Source organism: Cyclopterus lumpus, chromosome 10, assembly GCF_009769545.1.
Source record: "Cyclopterus lumpus isolate fCycLum1 chromosome 10, fCycLum1.pri, whole genome shotgun sequence".
Classification (NCBI taxonomy): Eukaryota; Metazoa; Chordata; class Actinopteri; order Perciformes; family Cyclopteridae; genus Cyclopterus; species Cyclopterus lumpus.
The window spans coordinates 17,047,706-17,075,063 of record NC_046975.1 but is presented as its reverse complement, the minus strand read 5'-3'; the positions used below and the strand labels follow the sequence as shown (position 1 = coordinate 17,075,063).

The window sequence follows — 27,358 nt, the reverse complement described above, 5'->3', positions numbered from 1 at the left end:
GCAAAAAGGTCACCTGTGATTGCCCCCAAAAATGTCAGGCTTAATGTTTGTTATTGTATTCTGCAAACAGCTTGTACAGTTTCTTTTACTCCTCTTAATTCAATTATCAGAGATGTGACACCAAGATATTTCAATGGTAAGACTCATTAATATTAGGCTCAGAGTTAGAACCATTATGGATGTTACTAAAGTGCTTTTTTAAATAAGCTAATGCTTACTATGAATTCATTGGTCAATTAATTAATTTCTTGATTAATTGTTTGATCCTGTGTTGTATAAAAACATCAGAAAAGAAGGAACATTGACGATCACAATATCCCAGAGCAGAAGGTGACATCTTCAAATAGCTTAGCTTGTCCGACCCACAATCCAAACTCCAAAAATTGTAAATGTACTATCATTTAAGACCAAGAAAAGCAGAACATTCTCACATTTGAGGACGTGGAAGCATCAAACATGTTTCCCTTTAGCATTAAGAATAGTGTTCACCTAAAACATCACGATAGACAATTAATGTTCTTTCTATCTGAGCTCCAAAACAAGCACAACAACACAAAGTATGAGGGTCTCAGTGCACGAATGTCTCTCATTTCATCGCTGTGTCCGTCCATGAAATGAAGACAGCCCGCGGCACTCCCCCTGTGATCATAAGACTCAGGGGGCTGATATTATGATCACATGAGAGGGTCTGAAATGAACCCTCCCTCCACATAGAAACAGACGAGAAATGACTCGTCTGATGATGCTCTGGAAGCCTCTCTGTACTGACCCTCTGGGAGTTAGTGTGATCACAGGCAGCGGGGGAGGGGAACTCCTGGTCATGTTCCTTGTCAGTGTGTGTGTGTGTGTGTGTGTGTCTGTTGAGGTGTGTCCAAACATCCCAATAGTTTCAGGGCTGAAGGCCAGGAGGGGCTAAAGAATAAACAGACACCCCAGGGCCACAAACCCCTCCCCCCACACACCCTCCAACAGTAGAGAAGTAAGTGATGGCAGTGTTTAGTACACCCCCTCAAAACACACACACACACACACACCATCCCTGCTTTTTCCACTGCTGCAGGGTGGAGCTCATTTGCTTTGAAATGCCTGTGTGACTGACGATGTTGCATACCAGGACACAATTGTATTTTGAAGTTTTGAAGGGGGGGGGCGGTAAAAGGAGAAGAGGTGATAGAGGAGGACTGAACTTCTGTGCAGCTTGTGGAGCAAAGGGGCCAAACACATTTTACGATTTTGTTTATCTTCCTGCTAAGCATCCGGACAGAATAGTAATATGTGGCCGTGGTCCGGAAAGCATCGCTTCGGGAGCTAGAAGAGAGAGAGACGAGGAAACTAAATCTTTTTGAAGGCTAGTGTTTCATCCAGTCAGTCCCTCTTGCCGTCTCTGCTGGGCAGTGTCCATGCCCACATCTGCCAAAGCGGGATGCTGCCGCCATCTGTCTGGAGCTCTTCAGTGACCTGGACTTCTTGGCATGTTTGCGCCGGGAGAGTGTGACAAGCCATTACCAGACTCAAGCAAAAAAAGAGGGATGTATTGCATGAAGATGTATAAACTGTGTAAAAAAAGAAAATGGGAAGAAACGTCGGTGGACACCTGGTGACTGCAATTATAATTTCACATGGACCACACACATGTTTACAGCAACAGATGGCCTCATCTGCCCTCTGTGAAGACCAAAAATTGCCCTGCTGCCTTCTCCCACATCCGAGAAGCTTGCACCGCGGTCCTCTGTAACAGAGCATCTTGGTTCCTCTTTTGTCGTTGTCACAGTTTTTGTTTGTTTTATGGACGTTTAAGCAGCCGTTAGTGTGACATTTTCATCTCACGAGCATGCGGGCTGGACTGGGGGTAAATTATTAAGTTAATAACGGGTTATCAGATGACAGGAAACGAGAATCAAGATAGACGTACAATTTCCACTCCCGTTTCCCATGTTTTTTATCTTTGTGTCTAATTGATTTTTTTGCATCTCTGTATGTGTGTTGTCTGCTGTATTCATACTACAATTTATCAGACTGTTGGCACATGCTAGTTGGCACATGCTAACAGCAGACAGGGATACAAGAGAGCCAGCCATTAGTCAGATGCAGCCTGCACATTATCCCGAGCACATGACAACAGCTGCCTTGTCCCAGCACAGGGGCCGGGTTGTAAGTGAACTTACTGCGTCATGAAGAGGAGAAGAGGAGGAGAACAGCGAAGGGAGGGATGTTGTTCAATGCATAATAGTCCACAGAGCAAATAGACTGCATGTGACTCACTATGGGTGGGGCCTTCTTTTGACAGACTTGAGTATTTTAGTGTGGTTTCCAGGCGGGGCATCCTACCCGCATGAAATGTGTTACCGTGGCGTCCCGAGTTTGAATCCAACCAAACATATATGCTGCATGTCATCCCTCCCTAGCTTTCCTTATAATTCCCATTGCTTTCTAGAGGTACAACCCTGGTTGACAACTATCTTAATAAACTGTTTCAAAAAAGCATTAATTAAATCTGGGCCACTTGGGAGCAGCTGAAGAAGCGGCAATCACAATATTGATGTATTATCACCTCATGAAGTGGTTATGGTTGAACGTGTTAGCACACATCCAGCAGACACAGAGCAACAGAAGCCTTCGTCTGGAGTAATGTGTCACTCTCTCATTTTAGCTCTGTTTTGGTCTCCACCAACCCCTTTTGCCTACTTCACACTACATAACGTTAGCCCTGGTTTTTTACTCCCCCACAGTTGTTGGAGCTCCCCGAATAAAGCCCCCAGATCAAAAGGCAAATCTGCTTTGGCTTGGTACTGAATAGTTCAAAGAAGCAGGCCGAGAGGCTGGTGCATCGTATTCCAGATGTTCCAGCATGCTTTGTATCTGGATCAGTTGGGGAGTCTGCGGGGAGTGTGAACACGTGGCGACCAAAACATCAACAAGTGTCACTTCTCGCCTTTGTTTTTGTGACAAAACGCAGTTTGGAGACCTAATTGATGATTCGTCTCGGTAAAAAAATCTTGTAGTGTGAAAACCACAACAACTTCATGTCTCAAGAGAGCTTCAAGGTGTCTAGTGAGAACATTGCAGCCATCTGATGGCTTACAAAGTCATGCAGTGTGAACTTTAAGGGAAATATCTGTCCCTTTATCTGCTAAGTGTTCCGCTATCTTCACCAGCTCTTTGCTCACTGTGTCTGTCATCTGTTTGTCGCTGTGAAGGTAACACTCATTTGTTTTCTGAAAACAGCAGTCTGCAGCATCTGAAAACAACTCCGATGAGAGCTAAAAAAATTAGCTGTGTGCTAAGAAAACACTCCAAACAGCTGACGTGAACTGAAGAGTTGGTGATAAATCTCTCTGGTTGGGTCTCTTTCCCATTACACAAAGTTCAGCTTTACAAAATGTATCAAACTAATTGCATCGCTTGTGCAATGTAGGGATTTATAATATGTCTAAACAAAAAACGGTTTTCATTATAATGAATCCAAATATAATGTTTTTAATTAAATAATTTAAAAAAGATAATCACTAATATGGATAGTTGATAGTATGGCTCCATCATGGCTCTTCTCGGTGACCATGATGATGTAATTTTCTTTCGGCAATCTCCTCTCCTCCGTTTGTTATATATGGCAGCATGGTGCACAGAAGAGTGAAGAGTATGAAGTAAACACTGGCCTACACCCCCCTACAGCATGGTGACTGCCAGTCGCAATAACAACCAATTAGAGTCAGGATTCATGAACAACTGGAGCATTCCCAGAAGGCCCTACTTCCCCCTCCTTTAGACTCTTCAGCTGAGCTCATTGTTGACCATGAAAGGAGGTAATTTAAGCCAATTGAATGACTATGCAATGACTCACTCTGCATGTGGTGAGTGCAAACATTGTGAGATGCGAAAAAAGAACTAGGACAAACTTTACTTATCAGCCATTTTCAGCTCAAGTTACAAATATGCAGATTTGTTCAGGTGCTCAGCAGTGTACTGCGATGGCTGCAACACGGCGGTGACAGGACTTAAAGATATCAGAGAGCAGAAGGTATTCCTGGTATTTCCCACACAGGTGTATGGCTTATAAAAACTGAAATTAGTCCTCTCTCCACTTACTAAAGACCCTTGCTGACAGAAGCAGTGATTTTGCCCTTCATCATGCAGTGCTTTGAGACAGAAAAAAAAGTCCTGCAAAGGTGCAGTTTTCCAAACTCAGCTGTGCAGAGAAACAATGTTGTGTAAGATGGCAGAACATGAGTGGGCTTACCACTACCATGTTATTGAATGGTTGTCAGCACAAACATGCTGTTTTTGCAGGATCCTGTGCTTTCCTGTACAGGAAATGACTCAGTGATATGAGGCTGGAGCTCATTCCTGGAGCCCTGTGATAGCCCATATGGGCATCAGGAGAGGTTTCTAGACAACAGGTCCCTTTTGTACAGATGTTATTAAACCTAGCACCAGTATGTAACAATAGCACGTGTAGTGCCAAGGAAAATGGCTCAAACACCTCACTGCTCACTTTAGTGAACGAAAAGAAAGACAACGCATGTATATTAATGTGTACTACTTTTCAAGATAACAAAAAAATGTGTTGATGGAATGATATCAGGAGTAGGTCATAGTGTAGTGTTGGAAAAGCGTCTGCTAACTCAAGAAGTGTCGAGTAAGAAGACAGTAATTAAAGAGTTGCATTAATGGCAGACACTGCTGCTCCAGCACTATGTCAGCACCATAAAAGCAGTTTTGTGTACAGTATTTACTGTGCATTCTACATTTTACTATCCACCCAGCATTGCACAATACAGCATGTCTCGCCACGTTTCGAACTCCACTATGTTGAGCTGAATAAAGGAGTGCTTTCTCTGCAATCCGGAGGCCACGCCGTGCGTGTGGTGATAAAATGGCAGAGACGGGCACAGAGGCAGGCACAGACACTGGCTCACAGCATGCAGCTGCAGAACACAAGGCATCAGAAAACACAAACGAGGGGGCACTGCGTCCGAACCAGCGCTCACTGTGTCTATCTTAAAGTAGTAGACATTTGGCTCTGCTGTGCCAGGGCCAAATGAAGACAGGGAGAAAAACGTCACCTCAAGCCCAGGCTTTCAGATGGAGAATGGAATTTAATCTCATCTCCTGTGGACCTTGTACTTTTCCACTCAGGTTCGAGTAAAAGGGCCCATGACAGTTGTTTGTGCCAACTAATACACAATTAGTTATCACGTTTGGCTTTTTTCTTTTAAACATTAGACATTAGATTTAATAGAATAACATGGTTTGGAGGACGTTTTCAAACAGCAGATTCCCTTTTCTTTGGTCATTTTTCATTTAGAGATGTAAGAGAAATGTCACATGTGTTACAGGCTGTTCTCTGTCATATATATATACCTCATATACAAGCAGTGACATGTTTTAAAACAGGATAGAAGAAAAACACCCACAAACTGACCCGTGAATCTTGCATTCACAGGAACAGCATCACTGAGCAGTGGGTTTCTGCTGCTTCCTGTCTGTTAAACCGCACTCAGAAGAAAATGTCTTCTTCTGTGTAAGAGCGGAAAGTTCTCAACTCCCCCTCCTTCCTTCTCAAACAACATGATATCACTGATATGAGGCGTGTGACACAGGTAGCATTTCCAAAAATACAGTTCCTAGAATTATCTCCATGAGTAAAATATAAAAATTATTGTGATGATCACATCTGCAAATGTGAAACCATTAGATATTCTCAAACGTCACATTTTCTAGCCCGCTACACTTGTTTAATGACAACATGGCTCTCAAAGCCACACCTGCCATTTGCAGAGATCTCTTCCCCACAAGACACGCAAACACAGACAGCATCGCTAACCCCCCCACCCATCCCTTACGGGGCCCCATGAGTCGGTTTTACAGAAACTGCAAAGTTCCTGTCTCACAGTTCTCACTTATCGGTCAGAACACGAGTATATAAGTGTATCAGTACAAAAACTGCAGTGTGTGCAACTGGCATCCTGCAAACCTTTTATGAGAATAACCACCCTAAAGCACGTACCGTATTGTTCATTAACAATGTATCAAAAAATTCCATCTAAATTCCAATTAAATTATGCTCCTGGTTGATATGAACAAACAATGAGCCTGGAAATGTATCATACAAATCCTTCAAAATGTGTCATTAATTTCCATCGTGACTGCTCTCTTACCAGCTGAATCCAAAACTAGCTTTTACTAAACATAAGCAAGTTTCATCTTAACATTTATCAAAAATTACCCCCAGCGGCCTATTTCTATTATGTGGCAACAGGCCACATGTCACAGATAGGAAGAACCATTGAAGTTGTGAAAACAGGACAGGAAATTGCAGCAAAGTTAAAGAGAAGACATCTGCAACCTGAAACATCACAGTGTGATGCGCTCTGCGCTGCTGTACTGCCCACAAGGCTGTACCATTTTATTAGAGCATCTGGACATTATGTGTACGATGAGGGTACCAAAAGGTGCATCTTTTCAAAATGACTAACCTGTTAAAGTCTAAAGTCTGATCTTCCAGCTGATATAATCTAACATGTAGAATCTACCACCTGAGATGCTTTACATTTTAAAAAGTCAACAGCTAGGGCAGGTTTAAAATGAGAATCCCGACAATGCTATTTGCTAATAAAAAAGGAATTACCTCTAGGAACTCAAGGTCCTATCCAAAATGACAACCCTTTCTCAAAAAGATCCCAAAACATATTCTAACATACAAAGACACTATGTCAACCAATGCTATGTATTGAGTTTGCTGGTTTCTCTGCTATATTATGAAGTATTCTTCTGCAGGCCGAACTTAAACAAATGTTGAGATTCCATTGTTTTTATAGATCTATTTATTTTATATGTGCTCATATTATAATCTGCTTTTGAATGAACACTTCTTGTCATGCATGTGGACAAGCAGCTGTCCAAGTGTCTCTTTTATGAAACCATACAGCATATGCTGTTTCTGGCTCAAGAAGACAGAAAGAAAATTGTCAATCTATTAAGTTCTGGAGATCTGAAAATGTATATCTGAAAACAATATGGACCTAGAAGCATCGAGTTACAGCCTCTTTTGTGTGTAAAATCAGAATGATTCAATGTTTAAAACACAAAAAGGTATATAGGATAGGATAAAAGTCATAAAAGTATGCGCGTGAGTCACACTGCCCTGCTGAATCCTTTCTTGCACACATATTTGAAATGCTTCTTCCAGACTCTGCTGCTGTTTTGGCTGCTGTGTGGGAGCAATTTAAAGCATGACTAGACTGGAAAAGCTAAATGTGCCCTTTTTATACAGTAAGCAAGCCCCCCACTGTCATTAGACATGTACAGGATGCTAGAGAATAAACTTTCTGTAAAAGCAAAAATATGACACAATATGACAATTGTACACAAACTCTCCTAAAACATATCGACCAAAGCTAAATTCAAATCCTGAGGGGTTTCTAAAACCTGTGCTACTGTGCTACATATTGTTCCTGCCTCTCCACACAGCCCGTCCCTGGTGTGTTTACATTCATACCAATACTAACATGTCACAGCACAGGTATACTGGCAGCAAAAAAAGCAAAAGAGGACATCAAATACCAGCAGCAAATTACTCTCAACTGAGCATTGAATAAAAACAAGGACGACATTCCTGTTTCTCTTTCTCAAAATATAAACCACAGTGCCAACCGATAATGTAACTTCCCACAACAGCTAATTGTCCCAAAGGGTTGGAGCTTTTGTTCTGTATGAACTTTGCCAAAATACTTTGCACACCAGCCTTGCAGCATACGTGTTCAGATGGAGCGCTGAAATGTCAGGGGTCCAAGTCTGAGTCAAGGCTGGGAACAGGGGACCCGGCTATTGCAGAGGAGGCTGCATACCAAACAGGTCTGGACACAAGCAGGCTGATGTGTCCACCCATAGTCAGGCATGCAGCACTACGCCTAGAGAGGGAATAAAATCCACGAGAGATTAAATTATATAATTGTTCTAGTAGTGTCATGCACTTCAGGGTCAAGCTCTTCTTAAAATTATAGTTAAACGTTTTGATAATTATGCTTAATAGCTTTTTGCCAAGACTTAGATGAGAAAATCTATGTCACTCTCACATCAGTAGAGCAAATATGGAGATAGAGCCAGCAGCCGGTTAGTCTAGCTTAACATAAAGACTGGAGACAGGGATCAGAAGCTAGACTCTGTCAAAAAGGCAACACAATCCAACTACCAGCAGAGAGTTAACCCCGTCCCGTCTGTAAAACTGAAGCTTGTGGATTTTGTTTGTTTGTAAAAAGGTAAACCCACAGGTTAACATATGAACATTTTGTTCTCGTTAGACAGAGCCAGGCTAGCTGTTTAAGTCTTTATGCTAAACTGAGCTAACTGGCTGGATTATTAATCTTTTCAAGTGTTTTTCCCAAAAAATTTAATTATTCCTTTGAATCCCCTATCAATTCTATCAGTGTACAATATGTCACACTACATTCATATCTAGTATGTATGATAATGAGTCTTTTGTGGGAAAGGTTAAAACACTAAGAAAAATGCTAATTTGCAGCTTTGGCAAAGCCTGATTCAAGATCCCTGCAGATCAAGCTTCAGTTTAGCAGCTAATAACAACTAAATCAACTCTTCTCATCTGATCCCTTGTAAAGCCTCACAGATAGGACCACTCACACTGAGACAGCTTAGCCCCTTCAAGAGAGCTTATCTGATTTCACACAATTGGATACTAGGTCAGTGTGGTATTAGGTATCGCTGGCCAATGATTCTAGTCTAGAAGCCGGTAAAAGTCTGCCCCGTTCCGGGATCTGAGGACAGAAGTGCTGAGTCATGATGTCAGGTGCAAACTTCAAATGGGGACAAGAACAGTTAGATCATGTGACTGAACTAACACGCCTAAAATACAACTCATGAGGTCATGGTGAATGCTGGAATTGCATGGTTTAGAGATGACATCATTACTTGCACCTCAGTCAGTTGAGCTTGACATCTGTCATGACAAGCTTGTTCTATACTACCAAAAATGTAAAAGTTAACAGTACTAATACCAATCATATTCTTTTTGATTGATCTTTTTGCAAACATCAATCAAAGGTTAATTTCAAGTATTTGAAGTATGTGAGCCTGTGCAAGAAGCAGAAGGACAGCCTGGTCAATATTTGAGAAGGCTTTATGAAATACACTCCTTTATGATAGTCAGGAGGTGGGGTGGGTGCAGCATGGGTGCAGGAGATGAGGACAATAAACTACTTGGCTACAGCAACAGACGTGCTCAATCTGGTCATATAAGAAAATATGTACATGGTTTTATTGTTTACCTATATTAAGGAACTGTAATAATTAAATGTTGGAGGTAGAACAAGATAAGAGTTTAATAAAAAATAATTTAAAGTTATTACTTTTTTCGGAGGGTACATACATTATTGACTTGTGTAAACTGGAACCTTTGCTTCAATACTACTTTGAATAAAGAGGCCTGACAATCAGTCTAGCGAGGGGGCTGGGGGTTATGTTGTTCTGACAAACTCAAAAAGGTAAACAAGGAGTGGCTGTTGCTTAGGAACAAGCTAGGGAGAGGGCTAGTAAAGTACGCTCTGTGGTACAAGAAAAAGAGAGTTGGTGGGCTTCGGTCAGCTCAAGGCCCGCAATGGAGCATGTTGAAGACAAAGCCGGACGAGCACAAACAGACAACTAACTGATGGATTGTCAAAGTGCTTCTGCCATTGTGGTACACTGCTCTAACTGGATGAATCAAATAAATTAATCAGAAGAAGCTGGCATTTAATCACAAATAGCAGTATTACAAAGTTACAGCTAAAGATGACATCAGACACTTTCAACAATACTGATATGATGTAAATGGAGCTACACTAATGACCAACACCATCACATTTTGGGAGAACTAGATGAGACTGTCCGTACAGTACATAAGAAGCCAGAGCCAGGGGACCGTTAGTTTAGCATAAAGACTGCGAAATAGGTGGAAACTAGGTAAATCTGTCCAGCACATCTAATTCCCTCAAATCAATACTAAATAACTGTTTTTCTACTATACCTGGCCAAGAAGTAGTACGGCAAATTGCTGTAAAACCATAACATGTAAAAACACAACACCATAACAACAACAACCACACCTTTTGGTTTTTGTATGAATGAACCAAACAAGATATTAGGTGTTGCTTTAGTGAACTTTGGAGGAAGTGGTGGGCAGATTGTGTTGCCTTTGGTCCCGCTAGCTGTTTTCCCCCTTCTTCTTCATGCTAAGCTAATCAGTTGCAGACGGTTGCTTTATATTTAAAGGACAGATGTGAGAGTGGTGTCAATCTTTTCATAAAACTATCAGCAAGAAAGCAAATAAACATATTTACAAAAAATAAAAACAGAAAACACAGAGAGAGAAAAGTGAAATGTGTGTCGGCCATTAAGCAAAAATGTAAGAAGTTTCAGTTTCAAATAGAATTTGCTTGATGGGCAACATTCTGAAGAACTGAAAACGTCTCTCTAGAGTTACTAAACCCCCAAATATGCCAGCAGCTTTGTATGTGTGTTTGCTTTGATGTGTTTCGGGTGTTTATCTTTCAGACCTGTGGTTCAGCCCCTTGTTGTTCCTCACATCCTGTCCACCAAACCAATCGCATGACATGACACATGTTCACAGAAAGGGCATCCTGGTGCTGGTAAATGTGGCTCTTTGAGGCTAAATTTAAGCTAAATGAAATGCCTGAGCCTTTCGTTTTTTGGTCATTGAGCATTTCATGAACACGCAGGAGGAAGCGATGAAAGGGGCAAAAAAGAGAGCTTTCAAGACATGAATATATTAGGCAATGAATGAACTTCAGCTCTGGCCTCCATAACTGAAACCTTTCCACTCAGACAGGAGTTCAGCAGATCATTTGAGTGCAGGAGTCATTATGGGCATGGCCAGTTTTCCATATAACAGCCTGCTGCTGAGGCTTCTAGACACAGACACCAGTGCAGCTGGGTGTCTGGGTCCAAAGCCTGCACATACCATGTGGGCAATCAATTTCCCTCATGCAGTGCCTAGGTCAGAATGCCTCTTTGTACCAAGTGCTACTGCATTAAAGACAACATGATGTTTAAATTAAGAGGGAGTGTGAGGGAGTTGGCAACAGACATCAGCTAAAACGAATTTCACAGGAGTATGTCAGTTTTATGTTCAAACACACCCCTTTTTTTTAAACCACGTTACCTCAATAAGGGTGCAACCCACGTAACTGGAAAGAAAAACATTGCAGTGTGAATGTATTTTCAGGCCACTGCATGATATAGTAAGGTTCTAGCAATTTATAGCTGGCTGTATTGTTTTCTCATATCTACAAATGACAGTACAGTAACAAATAACCGTGCTTCAAACAAAGATGGGGCCAACAGAAATCTGCAATGGAAATTTTTATGAGGTTCTGCATGCTGCTTTTATCTGGCACAAAGTAAACCTGCACCTCAAACCTGCTTCCACCCACACAAGCACGCGGGACAGATACACTTTAATCAAGACATGCATTATCACAATGTCCACAGTAAAGCAGTACACAAAAGGAAATAGTTGAGTATACTAATAAACTCAGTTACATGAACTGCATGCTTTTAAAATGAGTCATTTCCAAAAATAGAAATAGAAGAGTATCAGCTCATATAGCTGAATATCTGGTAGTTCATGATACATGAATAGTGTATATAATTATTCCTTACCATCTAATGGTCTCATCGTCACTCTAGTTGTATGCTATCCACTAACAAAAGTAAACTTTTTATTTAGAAATGTATATGAAGTGTGTGTGTGTGTGTGTGTGTGTGTGTGTGTGTGTGTGTGTGTGTGTGTGTGTGTGTGTGTGTGTGTGTGTGTGTGTGTGTGTGTGTGTGTGTGTGCGTGTGCGTGTTTGTTGGTTAAATCCAGCTCCTTTGCTTGAGCAAAAGTATCATATCCACAATATACAAATGCTGAAATAAAAGTAAAGTTCCAACATTCAAAAATACACATAAAAAGGACACATACGGGCAGCAGAACTTTGTATGTAGATAAAGACAATTAAATATAGCTGTAAAGGAGAACAAAGTACAACATTCCCATTTAAATGTAGTAGAAGCATAAAGTAGCATCATTTTGAATAGTAAAGTAAAACTACCTAAGTACACTAGTTGAGTTAACATATATGAAACCCTGTGTTAGACTAGTGGGCCCATTTGCAGCCATATAAAGAGGAGACTTGCTTCTACCAGCACCGAATCTGTGCCCTGACCTGGCATGGTACGTTGCATAACCAAGAGTGTTATCAAAAGGTGTGACCTGATATTCCACATCTACCTCTCTCTCTCTCTCTCTCTCCCTCTCTCCCTTTTTTCTGTCTGTCTGAAAACATGACACTTGTCTTTCACTCATTCCTTCTGAGTCTCGTACAACTCGTTTAGGGCTTTTAGTCGGACTGTGTATTGGCGAGAATTTGGCAAATATAATACGTATCATAATACAGGGGTTACGATTCAATATACTGCAATATATTGCATTACTGTAAGCAAGGCAATGCACTGCCATTTATTTGTTGTATTTAAGTAAGACTGCCATAGTACAAAGAACACACCACCATGTGCCTAAAATTTGACTTTACGAAAAGTGAACTTTTTTATGCCATCAGAACAGTGAGATATACAGTATGCTTGCATTTTTGTACATTCTGTATCATAGCAACACTTTTTGGGCGTTCTGAGACTGTCTGCCACAAATCTTTGCATGTAAACTATTAACAAAAAATCTATAGCGTTTTTGAGAATTGTTCATGTTTAGTGGCTTTAAAGACATTTGAATGTGATAAATAATAATAAATAATTAGCAAATTACTATCAAAGGTTCATTCAAAGTATTGTCACTTCACCATCACCGACCAGTAATGCAAAAATTCAAATATCTGAAAGACCGAAGCCAATCATTGAATATTCTGGATTGTCATCATCTGTTTTCTTATCACTGAAAAGTCCAGTATTACATCACATCCTGTTCAAGTTCTCAGTAAAGACGTCTGAGGAAAAACACAAGAGGACAAAAGTATCATCCCTGCTACTCTCATACATATCACAATCTTTAGGGCTGAACTGAGATCTGTCTGGACGGGGCTCTGTGTTCAGATGTGAGGATCACAGCTCTGGTTTGCTATGTTCTGCCAGTCCCAGCATGCTCTTAGTATGCTGAGACAATTGCAACACGGGGAGACTTGCTCAATCGATTTCACTATATTTATCAAGGGAGGGTTTCCTGAGAGTAGATAATATATTAACACAGACGCACAAGTGGCTTTGGCCTGCTGAGGGCCTACAGCATGTGCCTTGCTCAGTGGCACCTTGACAGTCGCCATAAGGGCAGAGGAGAGTGTTACACATTAACTTTCCCCACCCAGTTTTTTCCAGCCAGTGACAGGAGTTCAAACTTCCCGTCACAAGCCCACTTCTTCAACCTTTAAGCCTACATCCACTCCAGAAAAAGAGAGTGCCATGGAAAATCTCAGAAGAAATGGAGAAACCGATATGGAAACATAATGCAAATCTATTGAAGCAATATAAAAACAGCCAAACAAACCATCGAAACAGGATAGGAGTGCTGACGCTTTCTTATTTTAACATTTTCCAAACAGTTTTATTGAAAGATGATGACTGTGGAAGAAGAAGACATGTGTATCTACTAGTTTCACTATGAGTACACTGGTTTTCGGCATCCTCCTCAATAAATGGGTGATAATAATGCAACAGTTTAAAATATTTCATCAGACATCACCATGCAATTCTGGTCTCCTTTCAGTTTAAAATAGTGTATTAGTTTTAACTTTGAATATATCTAAGGATTTCTCCATTTGTTTTCCATTTTAAGACCAAACAGGTCGAGTTTAAGCTTGTATATGGCACTGACATTCAATCAGTATAATATTTAGCCTGCACAAATTAATTATATTTGCATGATTGCAGCCAACAGATATGATATGCATATAAAGAACAAAATGCTTTAGTCTGTTCAATACAAGGCATTAAAAACTATTTCTACCTGACCATACAAAGTTGGCTCGGTTTTTATTCTCTTTGAACCATGTGCCTGTAACTAAACTGAATAAGTCCTTCACTTTTACATATCTCAGCATGCTGGGACTTTAATAAACTCCTCCCCTCCTCCTCCTCTCGTCATGCCCTTCTCTTGCAACGTCTCCGTCATCTTGCCCAAGCCTAATGATCTAATTACAGGCTAAGACTTGTTGACTTTGTATTGAAAGAGGAGCCTACCTGATACTACTGTCCAGCCCCTCTCTGTCTCCTCATCAGCCTCTATGTCCTCTGAATGAGGCACACACACACAAAGCCTCACTAAACACCACCTTCAGCACGAGTTCATCCTCTGAGGCACGACGGCCTCATTTACAATCCAAATCAGGGTGGGCACAGAGTACGAATAGTTAGGTAAAATGCAAACTCACCTGCTCAACACAACTCGCTATTCACTCACTGCGTCATGTGCCGATACTACAACAGGTGTTAAATACAAATGTCTAAGGCTAATTGATCCAAACCTAATAATAGTTATGTGACTGAGCCTAAAGTATACAGATATATATTTGGTCTCTCTGGGATCTGTCCTCAGTTGCCTGTATTTGGCCTCAACTGCACGCAACGTCAGAGATTACATCAACAAAATCATTATAAATGCCGAACCCATCAAAGAATCTCAAGCTTTGGTCTTTTGCATACGGTTTGATACAAAAAAGATCAACCAAAACTGGATACAATCTGTACTGGTTCATGGTTTACTGCAGACAGAATCGATAAAAAGTGGGTGTGAAATCTAGACGCTTCTCAAACTGTAGTCGTGTTTATTCAGTGATATTGAATGTGCACAATGTCTTGTGTGGTGCAGAAAAGTGCAGAGTAGATTTCTGGTGAAACAGGAAGTGTGATTGTATCTCTGCTGCACTGAGCAACTTTTAGAAACAGATTTTCACCAGCATTAAGCCGAATAACTTCACTGGCCGATGGGGGGGAATTACTTTAAGGGAAGGTCAACTAATATGGGCATCAAAGAGGAAGCAACATACTGTAGGACCAAACTTCTCTCCAAATTGAACAGAGGACCTTGCGTGGCTCTACTTTACCAGATGAACCCTCTTTTTCTGATGAACTGAAGATGAAACACTGAATGACAGAGTCCACGCACCAGATTCTGGAGCGCAACAACAGCAAAACCACAACAGTATTTGTTCCAACTGATGCAGTCTTCAACATGTTAATTAAGGACTGTGTTACACTTTGAAAACAATCACAGATCAAAAGCAACATCAACATCATCAACATCAACATGATATGTAATTACAGATTACTACACCTTGAAAAATACATGTGGGCTTGGTCAAGGGGCTTGCAAAACACTGTTCCCGCCCTTGCTTCGGCACACCATATAAGGCAACAATTCATAAAAGAAAAGCAACTATCTTGTAATTCGTATTGGTTCTTAGAACAAACAAACAGAGGAACTCAAACCCATTACTTGAGCTTGCGCGTTGTCAAGTTTGTAGAAAGTGTCAACTTCAAACCAGTTTGAGGGAACTGGTTTGATCTGCGCAACAGAAAAGCTTCATGTATAAAACTCACAGTACTATTAATACTGTTTTTCTGTTTCATTGAACACCTTTTGATAAAGAGGTAGGCTTGGAAAACATTATATGTGGGGAAAAAAAGCTCCCTTAACAAAACCGTAATATGTCACGAGTGCCAATGAAACTGCTACGATAAAACCAAAAGGTACTCATTATGGCGACCCATCTAGCTGCCTGTTCAATAACAAATACGATTTAATGAGTAAAAATCAAATGGTTTCGGGTCTTAATCTTAAAAATTCTAAGAAAAACTATGTTACGGCATGTGTTTCTATTACCAAGAAACAACAACATATGTCAAGTGTGAAGAGGAGGAGGAGAACTATTCATCACTAACCTCAAAGACTCAGGATTCGGGTGACAATGTCCATAATAGCAACCGAACAAGTGTCGCTCACAGTAACCAATGAAAATCAAGAGGAAAAAGCGACAACAAAAGAGCAAAAAGGGGAATAATCCAAATGTCTGAATGTGTGGATTGCCGGCCAGCCTCACACCTCTTTCTCACAGCAACTGAAACAAAACTGCAGAGGACAGAGAAAAGAAGAAAAAAAGACAATGGCTGCTGTTTGAAGCAGAAAAAGGAGAAGTGTAGTGAAGCAACTTGTCCTCTCCCCATGAGTCACGCAGCACTACCACCATTGGTAGGGGAGCCCTGAGGCAGAGTGCTTTTACCTGGCCAATCAGCAGCAAGTATGGGCCCTGAACGCAAATCCTTTCAGGTGAGTTTGATGTGTGGCAGGGATTGGACGATGCTGTGACGGGGGAGGGGAGAGCAGAGAGGTCCAACGAGAGGGCCACACCTCAAACAGCATGAAAGACGATAGACGGGTTTCTCCTGCAGAGGCGGAGGAGTGCTGGTGGTGCAGGTAAACAGTTGGACAGGTATGCACTTACTTTAGACTTTGACCAGACAATATGGGCCAGCATGGATATTAAAATCGGTATGGCAGCTCAGAAGTAAAGTTTACATCCCGTTGTGTCCCATTAAAACATTTACAATGAATTGTGAGTCTATTATCCATGTCAGGGAACCAGTTAAGCTGCTGACTTGTGGGGGAGTTGTTTTCCCGGCAGTAGAAAGACCCATAAAACAACTTCTACCAGTGGGAGGTACAAAGAAATTAAACAGTAAAGTCGACTTTGTTTAGGTATGAGCAAGTGCTTCACCTCCGAGGGCCAACAAATTCTCCTCCTCTTTAAGGTTCGGTGATAATGATAACGAGAAAGCTCCTGCTGTGAACGAACATCAAATGCATGTTTAACTCAAGCACGAGGTATTTGTGTCTCACATTTGACATTTAAGGTGTTACAACAAACAAAAAGTGTCCCAGATCAGCTGCAGTAGGTGTCACCGATCATTTTACTGTCACATGTCTTGTTAAGTTTGGAGTACATAAATATACCTGAGACTTGATAAGAATCTAACAGAAATGACACTCACAGGAAGCGGTGGTCTGCGGTGAGTGCTGAGCACTTTGTGTCTTCACACTCGTGGCTGTGCATCAATACATGTGTTCCACTGAAAAGCCCCAATGTAGTGCAATCAACAGTCAAATATGTAAATAAAACCTGGCTCTAATTGGGATTGTTGGGAAAGAACATAAACATAAACAGACACAAGATGTGGGGATTGACGTTTAAAAAATGAACCCATTAAACTAAATTGCAACTGCAGCGGGGTCTGTTTGTGACGGACGCCCAAATAACCCTCTCAGTCTGCACCAAGTGCTCTCATCATCACATTAATTCTTCCTGCCCTCCATTCAATATAGTTCAGCTCATCTGTTTACTTTAGAGCCAATTGATAGCCTTGCTGTGAGGGAAACTTACACCAAACAAGCTCCATTCATCACCGCCATGTGGAAATACTGTCCACAAGTCCGAAGCAGTGGAGGAAACTGTTCACTTCTTGTAATATTTACTCTTAAGGCTGATGCACTGCAGCACTGCTAAAATCCAAGACAACTATGTAAACACACAAAAACACACACATGCATGTACAAGTGCAAAAGCAATTTTCCTCCCCTTATGTAAGCCATAAGGATAAACTAAATCTCTTGGCAAACAAAAACGTTTTTAAATAGCATCTGAGGATTAAATGAAGAGGTGCATGCATTCAGCACATTATTCTCAATATTATGGATGTAATGGATCAATTGTGTGCCATCACCGTGCCACTATCTACAGGGTACTCTATTTTTAAGACTTTCTGGGTCCATAATTTAGCCGTACTCTGGATCCTGAAATCCCATTTATATATTCACACTGTGTATTTGCAAAGAAAAGGAGACTTCCGAGAGCTGTAGTACTGACGATAAGCATTTAGATTCCCGAAGCACAAATTCAGCATATTCTTTCCAGAGTGACAAAAAAAAGAAACCCATAATGAGAGTGCGCGACATTCCATTGATCTGTTAATTGTGGGACAAAAAGATATTTAGGAATATATAGGAAGTCTCTTAAGAGGAGCAAACAAATAGACGAAAGGGCATGGCATCAGAAACAAGTCATGCCTCTCCTTCAATGAATACTAAGGAGCACATTTATTCCTCTATGTGTGCCAATCAAGCGGAAACCTTTAGTCAAAAATAAAAAATTGCAGCTTTTCAAATGGCCACTTGAGGCCGACTCCAAAAGCGAGACAATCCCTATAGACCCCCATGTTAAAACACCCAATTTTATAGCAGTTATGCAAATGTTTACAACCTGGTACGGAAATGGTTCTGGTCTCTATACCTAATATTCCCATTGGTGACAACTGAATGGGAGGGGAAATCGTATATAAAGTCGCCCATTTGCGACACACTTTGAGGTTCACAACTTCTCATCACGGATGTCCAACGAACCATTCCAAAATGCCTGCAAATGCTAATTTCTGCTTAATATATTTCAATGGAGAGGATGGATAGCAAAGACATCAAACAATAGCTTTCTGCATCACCCTTATTTATGATGGTTGCTTCTGAAACATCCAGTAAGTAGCACTTAGAGATGCTAAAGAGCAAAGTCAGAGCATATCCATTGCCTCAACACAGCTCTCAATATGTTGACGGCTGAGGGCTAACCGTACTTACAGCCCAAACAGTACTGACAAAGGCAACTGCTGACAGATATAAGGGGGACCTGAGGCTGAGCAATACAAAGCGATCAAATCTGAGGAATTTTGTTTTGCTGTTTTTTCAGCTTCATACCATAAAATGACAATGTAAATGTTAGTTCAGGCTCTGGTGATTTAAAAAACGTCATTATTATTATAAGCAAATGTCAAATGAATTAATTGTGGATTGAATCTAATATCTTTGTATTGTTTAATGTCTGAAAAACACCAAAGTTATATAGATACAGTACAACAGAAAATGTCACGTTAAGGAAAAACTAAGGGGGCAAACTTCAACAAGCCAGGAGGGATCAGGATGGACAGACATGCAAACACATATGTGGTGTTTAAGTTGATGTTTGCGTTAAAAAAAAGACAATGAAACCGTGAAATCACTGTTCTAAAGTTTGGATTGAAAGAGAATACACTAAACCCACATTTTGGTTCACAGTGTTTGAAGAGCCTCAATTATGGCGTCAAATCTAGACTAAACTGTAAAGCCTCATGAATGGGAATAATGTGTTATTGTTTTTTTTTGTATGTTGAATGCAGCAACAAGAAAGGCAAAAAAACTATTTGCACTTATCCTCTGCAAAGGATTTACAATCCTTCCAATTATCTTCTGCAATGCTGAATGCAAACTCACCCAGATTTGCACAACAAATCACATCTACACTCTGGGGGGAAAGCAATAAAAGTAAAGATGTTTAAAGTACTGGTGCTTCATGACAGTGGGATACCATTAAAATCAATTTGTGAGAACACAAAAAACTTGTCTAACACAGTGCATTGTGTTCTTGCTTCATTTATACAATGGTAGTGTATCAAAATATTGTCTTGTTGGGGGATCAGTGCAGAGCCACTTCAACCTGTAGACTGACTGAAAAGACATACCTTTCCTTTGCAGCCTAAGAATGAAAAAAACTATTATTTTGTGCTACTCTGCAGACAGAGACCAACCACGACAAGACCCACCCTAAAAGGCCCCATTTCCTGCGGTATCTCCCCAGTAAAGAGCAGAGCCCAGCAACACTTTACACCACCAAGCTGGTGTGGTTATGGCCTGTGTCAGTGAATTCCAATTAAAAGATGGACATAAGATCACCATCTCCATAATTCTGTGCTGTTAATCGTTCTGCTTGTTTATCCAAATGTAATTTAGAGTTGCTAAATTTGCATTAGAATATTACTATTATTATCAATATGACAGTATTTCACTTTGTTATTCCTCACTACACGATTGTTTATAACAATAAATGTTATATAAGACAGAATGTTTATTTTTATGGCTCAAACGCAGACCTCAACTACAGCACAACTAGTCCTCACTGCAGTTTATATGTTTGCTCCCAAACTTGATTCATGTGATACAATTTATCTCGGCATGCCCAACAAAGTTGTACCTGACAGACCACTTCACTAATAAACTGCACTCATAAAATGTGACAAACATTTTGGAGCAGTCCTTGGCCGGCTGAGATATGGGAGCATTTGGAGGCCGCACAGAATTATTTGTGTAGCATGGAGGTCAGCATTGATCCAGAATGATGCAGCATGTGTACAAACAACTACTAAGAAAAGAGATCATATTACTCCTGTATTAGCTTCTCTGCACTGGCTCCCAGTAAAATCTCAAACTGATTTTAAAATCCTTCTCACCTACAAAGCCCTAATTGTTGAGGCACCGTCATATCTTAAGGAGCGTGTAGTACCATATTACCCCACTAGAGAGCTGCGCTCACTGTATGCAGGGATACTTGTGGTTCCTGGGGTCTCAAAAACTAGGATGGGAGCCAGAGCCTTCAGTTATCAAGCTCCTCTTCTGTGGAACCAGCTCCCAGTTTCAGTCCAGGGGTCAGACACACTCACCACATTTAAGAGCAGGCATACGAATTTCCTCTTTGATAACGCTTATGGTTGGCTAGCGCCGGTTTGCCTCGGTCCAGCCCCTAGATATGCTGCTGTAGGCCTCGACTGCTAGGGCACTTCCTAGGATCCACTGAGCTCCTCTCTCCTCTTTTCTCTCTCCTTCTGGATGAATGAATGTCCCATTAATGCTCATTACTAACTTTCCTTCTTCCCCTGAGTGGTTGTGCTTTCTCGCAGGTTTCAATGGATCGTGGTTATATCTGGACCGTGACTGTCCATCCTGCTGTGGCCCTGCCGACACCCACTACCATCATTATTACTACTATTATTACCGACATTACTGCTGTTATCATAATTATTATTCTACTATATTCACTGCTGTCATTATTATTAGAAGTCGTAATTTCCCCATAATTATTCTGCTTACTACTCATTAATACATGCACACGACATCTATAGCTCATAAGGTTTATTCCTTTGTCAAATACAAAACAGAGAGGCTGAGGCTGTCAGACGCCAGCTAACTAGACAGGAGGGCGCCCCGTAAGAGACACAGAATGTGGTAAATGAGAGGGCAGTGAGACTGAATAAAATAACCCCACTGAGATGGACATAGTATTGCTGTAGGAGAAAACCCTCAAAAACATCTGTCGTATCTGGATTGTAGGGAAAGATTGAAGGCAGTTATTAAGATGTAAAAGCATGCCAACTGGTTGGTGGTCAAACCTTCTTGACAGCTCATAGCGCTGTGAAAACGTCATCATTCTCGGACAGTGACCATCCGGACTCTGACATCATTCAGTCTGACTGTGGTACATACAGACCTGACAAAGAGCTGTGTAGGTGTACGGCTATAAAGCAAATGCATTCAGTGTGCAGCAGCTCTACTGTATGCAAGTCATTCAGTAGCAGATCGGAGAACAGCGCTCAGACCACAGCAGATAATATTGATGGGGTATTAAATATCATGTGCAAGCTGAGCAACTATTTGTTTTCCTCCTATTTAGTAGAATAATACAGCTTGAGATTGTATGCCTACAGAATGGAAGCTTGAAGACAGGAAGTAGTCACATTATAAAAATAAAAAAATAATAATTAAATGTCAAATGCGCCTTTGTCATTTGAGTGTTTACGTTGGCAAAATAAAAGGGAAGAAGAAAATTAATTAATTTGTGGACCGGATTTAAACCTAACTGTGTCTTACAGAGGCGTACAGTAGCTGTTGAACAGATAGGCATGGGGCTAGCTGTTGTAGTCGCATTAAGTCTACTGCTGCCGATACACACATACAGACTGCAGCTCATTCATTATTAAATACAGAGAGCAGGCCAGCAATCCAGGTCGTCCACATCACACCTCTGTGGGCTGTAAAAGCTACCTGCAGTCAGATACTGGCAGAAAACATTCATTGTTACGCGACGTCACTGAACCACGTGACTGACGTCTTATCGTAAACAATCGCTGAGGTTTTGAAAAGTCCATCTGTGTCACACCAACTAATTCAGGGCCAAGAGCATGCCTGGTCCAGTGTGCGCCGAGAGGCAGCAGCTTTTCATCCGAGAGCTCTAGTTTATCTCAAGCTCATTATTAATAAAATGCCATCAGGCCCTAAGAGCATATTGCTCTGTCACTCAGGGCCTAGATTATAATACTCATTGGCTGCACGTAGTTAAATAATTTAACCAGCCTGAGGACTGCCTGTCACTTTGAAATTAACCCAAAAGGGGAAGAAAAAATAAATAAAGAATAACTGACAGCGAAGACAGACACTCGCCTCTCAGCAGATATGATGAGCTGCCGGAGCTCGCTTGAAATTCTGTCAACTCTGTCTTTGCTTGTGTTATTCACATTTGTTGAAAGCGTTTGTTGAAAGTTGAATGAGGAAAGATCCTTTGGCTTCTTCAAGCAAAGCTTGCACTTTGAATCCAAGCACCACTGGCTGAGCTGACTCATGAAATGCCTCCGTGCACCACTCACTGCACCCTCATTAGCTCCAAGAGACATGAGAAACGACAGGGTGAAATATCATTATGCGCCAAAGTTGCAGGTTGAGCTAGTTTCTATTTTTGTCCGGAGCTACTTTGTGTGGTCAAACTACAGTAAGGTAGAAGAACACTTCACTCCTTAATTTAATTACACATACATCAGTGATACAGCTCACTGCACTGTGTGCTTATACGTGGACCTCAGCGGGAGTCATAAAAATATCCAAGTAATGTGGTTAACTAATCTCATGACGTCAACATGCTGCCAGAGTGGAAGCTTTATACTCGGATTCATCATACAGTCATTCTTCCTGAAGACAAAGTATATTGCGGCTAAGGGGTTTTCTTACTTTCCCTTGTATCTGGAGGAACATAATCTAATGTGATGTCTGATTTCAATTTTCATTCAAAGCAATAGTTTGACATTTTGGGAAATACACCATCTCTCTGCAACAATAAGCGAATTTCCAAAAATGTCAAACTGTTAACGCTTTTTGACAAATACAGTCTATTCTCAATTGATTATCAGCACAAACTTGACTGCTGAATAAATAAATAAATACTCGACATCATTGAAGCCAGTATTTTGTATAGTTTTTAAACTCCTGAATCAGTCTGATTGGTTTAAGAAAGAAACAACTCTTTAATACTGCATTTACACAATCAACATACTTAAAACACAAAGTCAAGTTGTCGTCTTTTTGCATGCTAAAAATAGCTTGACTGGAACACTGCATTACATCATGACATTGCCCAAATTCATGGAGAAACTCTTGTCCTAGTCACATGCTTGTGAGACCATGCAGGCAACATGAGAGCAGAGTGAGGTTACAGGTGGAATTTCCCTCGACTCTCCTTTCTCTCTGACGTCAGGTCCAGTGGCAGCGGTTTACTGCTGCAATCAAACATGTCCGACAAGGTGATATTCAGGTGTCAAGAGTCTGAGGTCGTGAAACAGCAGCCTACAATTATGGAACTGTGAAAACAGCAGTTCCCCTGCGAGCCCTCAACAGAAAACAGGCCAACGTGAGGTATTATTTCTGCACATGAAAAGAGGGAAGTTCAACAGTTTTATTTCTCTTTTCACAAGTCGGTTCCTGCATTTTTGCAAGTCATTTGAGGTGTCAGCCATCTCGTATGATTGTTTGTTTAGTCGAAGCATAAGAACATTGCCATCTTGTGGTTATTCCTAAACCACCAAATTACACCAAGTTACACCTAATGTCATTGCTTACATATGCCGGCTTAAGAAAATGTTTTGCACTGGTTTAAACTTGCAGGATTTAGCAAGCACGTACACTTTATTTGCAGATGAATGTGTGGACACTTATTAAATCTCTGGGTTAAACAATGTCACAATAGTTCCTGAATACTCAAATATCTATGAACACGGTTACAGGGGGGTAAACCTGTTTTTTAAAGATTACCACATATGCCAACAAAGATTGCCATTCTCTTGCAAGCTCTCTCTGAAAGCTTTTGTGAAACTGCAGTGCTGCTTTCTAAATAGGATAAAAGCTCAGATCTTCTTTTTGTGTAGCCAAATCAATATCCAGCAGCCCATTAAGGCCCGGCGGGTACGTCTCGGGCAATAAGAAGTGTCTAATGTCTGAGGAGCTCCTCGTCACTGGAGGGAGAACAGCACAGGAAGGCTCTCCATTATTGCCCTTGGTCAGACTGCTGATGGTGACATCACGGTCACAGGATAAGAAGGCTACCGGGAACTGCTTTAAGCTCAACCACAGTCTTCTTTCTGACACACACACACACACACACACCCTGTAAAGAATGAAAGCTACCAAAGCAGAGAGAACAGGGGGAAAAGAGAGGCTAACTGTGTGGGCAGAAGCATGGCAGGATGTTTCTAAAACAAGGCCACATGTTCGAAAAAAAACTCCCAAAAACAAGACAACTCCACACTGGAGTATTTTTGGAAAGTCTTGCTCTGGATAATTGATTTCAGGGGATGGATGGTTTCCAGTTAAGCACAAGCCTCTGCCAGTGTTCCCACCATAGGAAGATTGTAAGGGGAGAGCGGGTGGGTGAAGGGTTGGTGTGTCCAGCTGGTCCCGTCTCTAGCGGGACTGACGAGCTCAGGGCTCGTAACTCTTCGCCTCCCTCTGCGTCACAGCCGCCTCCTCTGAAGGGAGCAACTGGAGTCGGCCAATGAGATTGTGTTTGTCCGTCCCATGATACAAGCATCTTAACTGAAAAATGTAAACATCTGGCAAACATTTAGACTTGCCACAAAATAGAGTTGATCAACTAGACTAGGGAGAGACCCCTTTTGCCGGGAATTGCACACATATATTTGTAGAAATTGGGAAAAACATAATTTATATTGGTCCTCTCAAGGAGTATTTCAGACTCTGTCTCAAAACTCTCATATTTTAGTGAAAATGTTCAGTCTGGGGCCTCTTCAGTTGAATGAGTGACAGTGGGGGAAATATCTGGTAATAACTAGAAAATGACCATAACAATCTCAGAGAGCCCAAGTTGACATATCAAAATGTATGCAACCAACAATCCGAGACAAACAACAAGCAGTTTAATTAAAGACTTCAAAGAAAATCAAATATCCACATTTTAGAATCTGTAACTAGAGAAATGTTGGCATTTTTGTGAAAAAACAAAAAAACTGAATGATTAGTCTAAATGCTAATCGATCAACTAATGGATTAATTGATTTAACCCTCAAGCTGGAAAACCAAAAAACTCTAATAAGAGGCCAAACATCTAAGTGTGTTAAACATTATTCTGAGAGGTTATAAATACAGTAGATTAACAAGGTTCAATGTTTTCGAGAAAAGACTACAAATGGCATCAGGGTAAATTCTTACAATCTGTCTTTACTATGTAGGACTAAAAGAGAGCACTCTGTTCATATTAACAATTAGTATTAAAGCTCTGAACACAAATAAGCACTACAAACTGTACTGACATTCCTCTTCATGTCTATCTTATATGTACAAATGGGTCGTTGTTAGTTGTAGCTGTAGCATTGTCGAGGGGGCATCTCTGAAACACTTAATTGTGGAGGTTTGCATCATACACACACACACACACACACACACACACACACACACACACACACACATCAGTGCAGTCACATGATGACCAACACAAAGGGGAGACACAGAAATGGAGTAGCTGTATTCAAGATGACAGTCCTATCATCATATGAGTTCAGTCATGCTTCTTTAGCTGTAGTGTGATCACTTTCTGTATACCGAGTGAAGGCAAAGTGCAATAAAATACATAAACTGCTACAATATTCTACAAACCAATATCAGCTTCAAGTAAGTTCACATGAAAAGCACCATGAACGATGTAGTAATCAGCTCCAAAGGGTACTCACATATACCTAGTACACATAGAGGTACCAGGCCTGCATTGTTAGTTAGAAAGTAAGCAATAAATATAAAACATGCTTGACTGGACTCACCCTGGTAGAAGATGTCATCAGCACAGTAAACGTCCTGGCTTCATGCTCTCAGTTAGTGTCTCTGTCCTCGTGAAAACACGCTGGGTGAGACAGAGGTTACTATAGCTCCATCATCCCACAGTCACCCGTCGACTTTAACATCCTGCTGCGTTCGTGTGCTTTCTGACACAAGGTAGCAGTTTTTCTTCGACAGGGTCTGATGCGTGGGGAATTCCTAACAGTCACATTTTCCTGGGAAATGATTGGCCCGGTAGCAGACTTTGTCTGACTGTAGCCTCGTAGTAGTAAAGAGGAATCAGGAGTGGTGGTTTCAGTTGAGCAATATAGTATCGAGGGACGAGGGTGGATTAAAAGGCGTTATGACAAAACAAATAAAAGTGGTCGCGTCATGCCCTATTGCTTAAAATGTAAATAATGATCAATAGATATGTGTGCTTAATATTAGTAGGATATTATTTTACATTTACAAATCATTAAACAAACTGGTATCTAAGCGACAGCTCGGTTAACGTTAATGTTAATAAACCGTGACGCGGTCACAGGTGTCAGTTTAAAGGCAATCGTGTTAACAGCTCCACGCGATTTAGGTCAAATTAAGTTGCGGACGAAAGAAAAAAAAAAAGCGGTTGTAGGCTTCAAGCTTGCGTTGAAGTTTTTTTTTTAGGGTTTGTTTTCCTCGACCAGACAACGATAAGTGTTCGCACAGGGAGATAAAAGTGCAAATGGTCATCTTCCGGGAAGGTCCAAGCCCTTGTGAGATGAGAGCAATAGCGGGCGGGGTCTAAAGCAACGTAAGATTCCCAGAAAAGGACGAGCGTGAATTGCAATAGCTGTATCAAATAGCCTAAAACACTGACCATTAGTAAATATGAATGGGCTTCTATATATTTGGGATGGTCAAAGGAATTATCATTTGAACCTTGGACAAAATTAAGTTCCCATACCGGGAGTCGAACCCGGGCCGCCTGGGTGAAAACCAGGAATCCTAACCGCTAGACCATATGGGAAGGATGTCGTGGTATCTTGTCTTTCTGTATAGTTACCTGATCTTATATTCAATGAAAAGGAAAATACATGTATTTGCAGTGATCTGATACACCAACAAGCTGTAGTTGCCATGATATCTACACACTCAGTACACGTTACATTAAAGACAATCTTGTCCTTGATTGTTTTGTCGTGTAATAAACACTCGGTGCGAGGTACCATCTAGTGGTCTTTAACTGTTACTGTTGATTGAATACAGGATGTCAGCCATAAACAACTTGTGTTGGTAACCGTTACTGGTTATACCCAAAGTCAATAATTGAATATGAATTTCATTATTGATATATTTTAAGAAAAAAAATGA

At 40.9% G+C, this 27,358-nt stretch overlaps 1 protein-coding gene and 1 non-coding gene across 6 annotated transcripts in view; both read right to left on the bottom strand.

Annotated features, from left to right (window-relative positions):
- The window catches only part of elf1 (E74-like ETS transcription factor 1), a 38,037-nt gene extending 11,309 nt beyond the window's left edge, over positions 1-26,728 (bottom strand). The window contains exon 1 of one of the 5 annotated variants that reach the window (XM_034544166.1): positions 26,008-26,728. The gene's annotated coding sequence lies outside the window, so the exon portion shown is untranslated. Of the gene's footprint in view, positions 1-14,244; positions 14,352-15,945; positions 16,258-26,007 lie in introns of those variants that run through there. The other 4 variants (XM_034544168.1, XM_034544165.1, XM_034544169.1 and 1 more) reach the window with 4 other exon arrangements.
- Positions 26,729-26,942: 214 nt separating this feature from the next.
- On the bottom strand, positions 26,943-27,014 carry trnae-uuc. The gene has a single exon. It is a non-coding gene; the product is annotated as a tRNA-Glu (tRNA).
- Between the last annotated feature and the right edge of the window lie 344 nt (positions 27,015-27,358).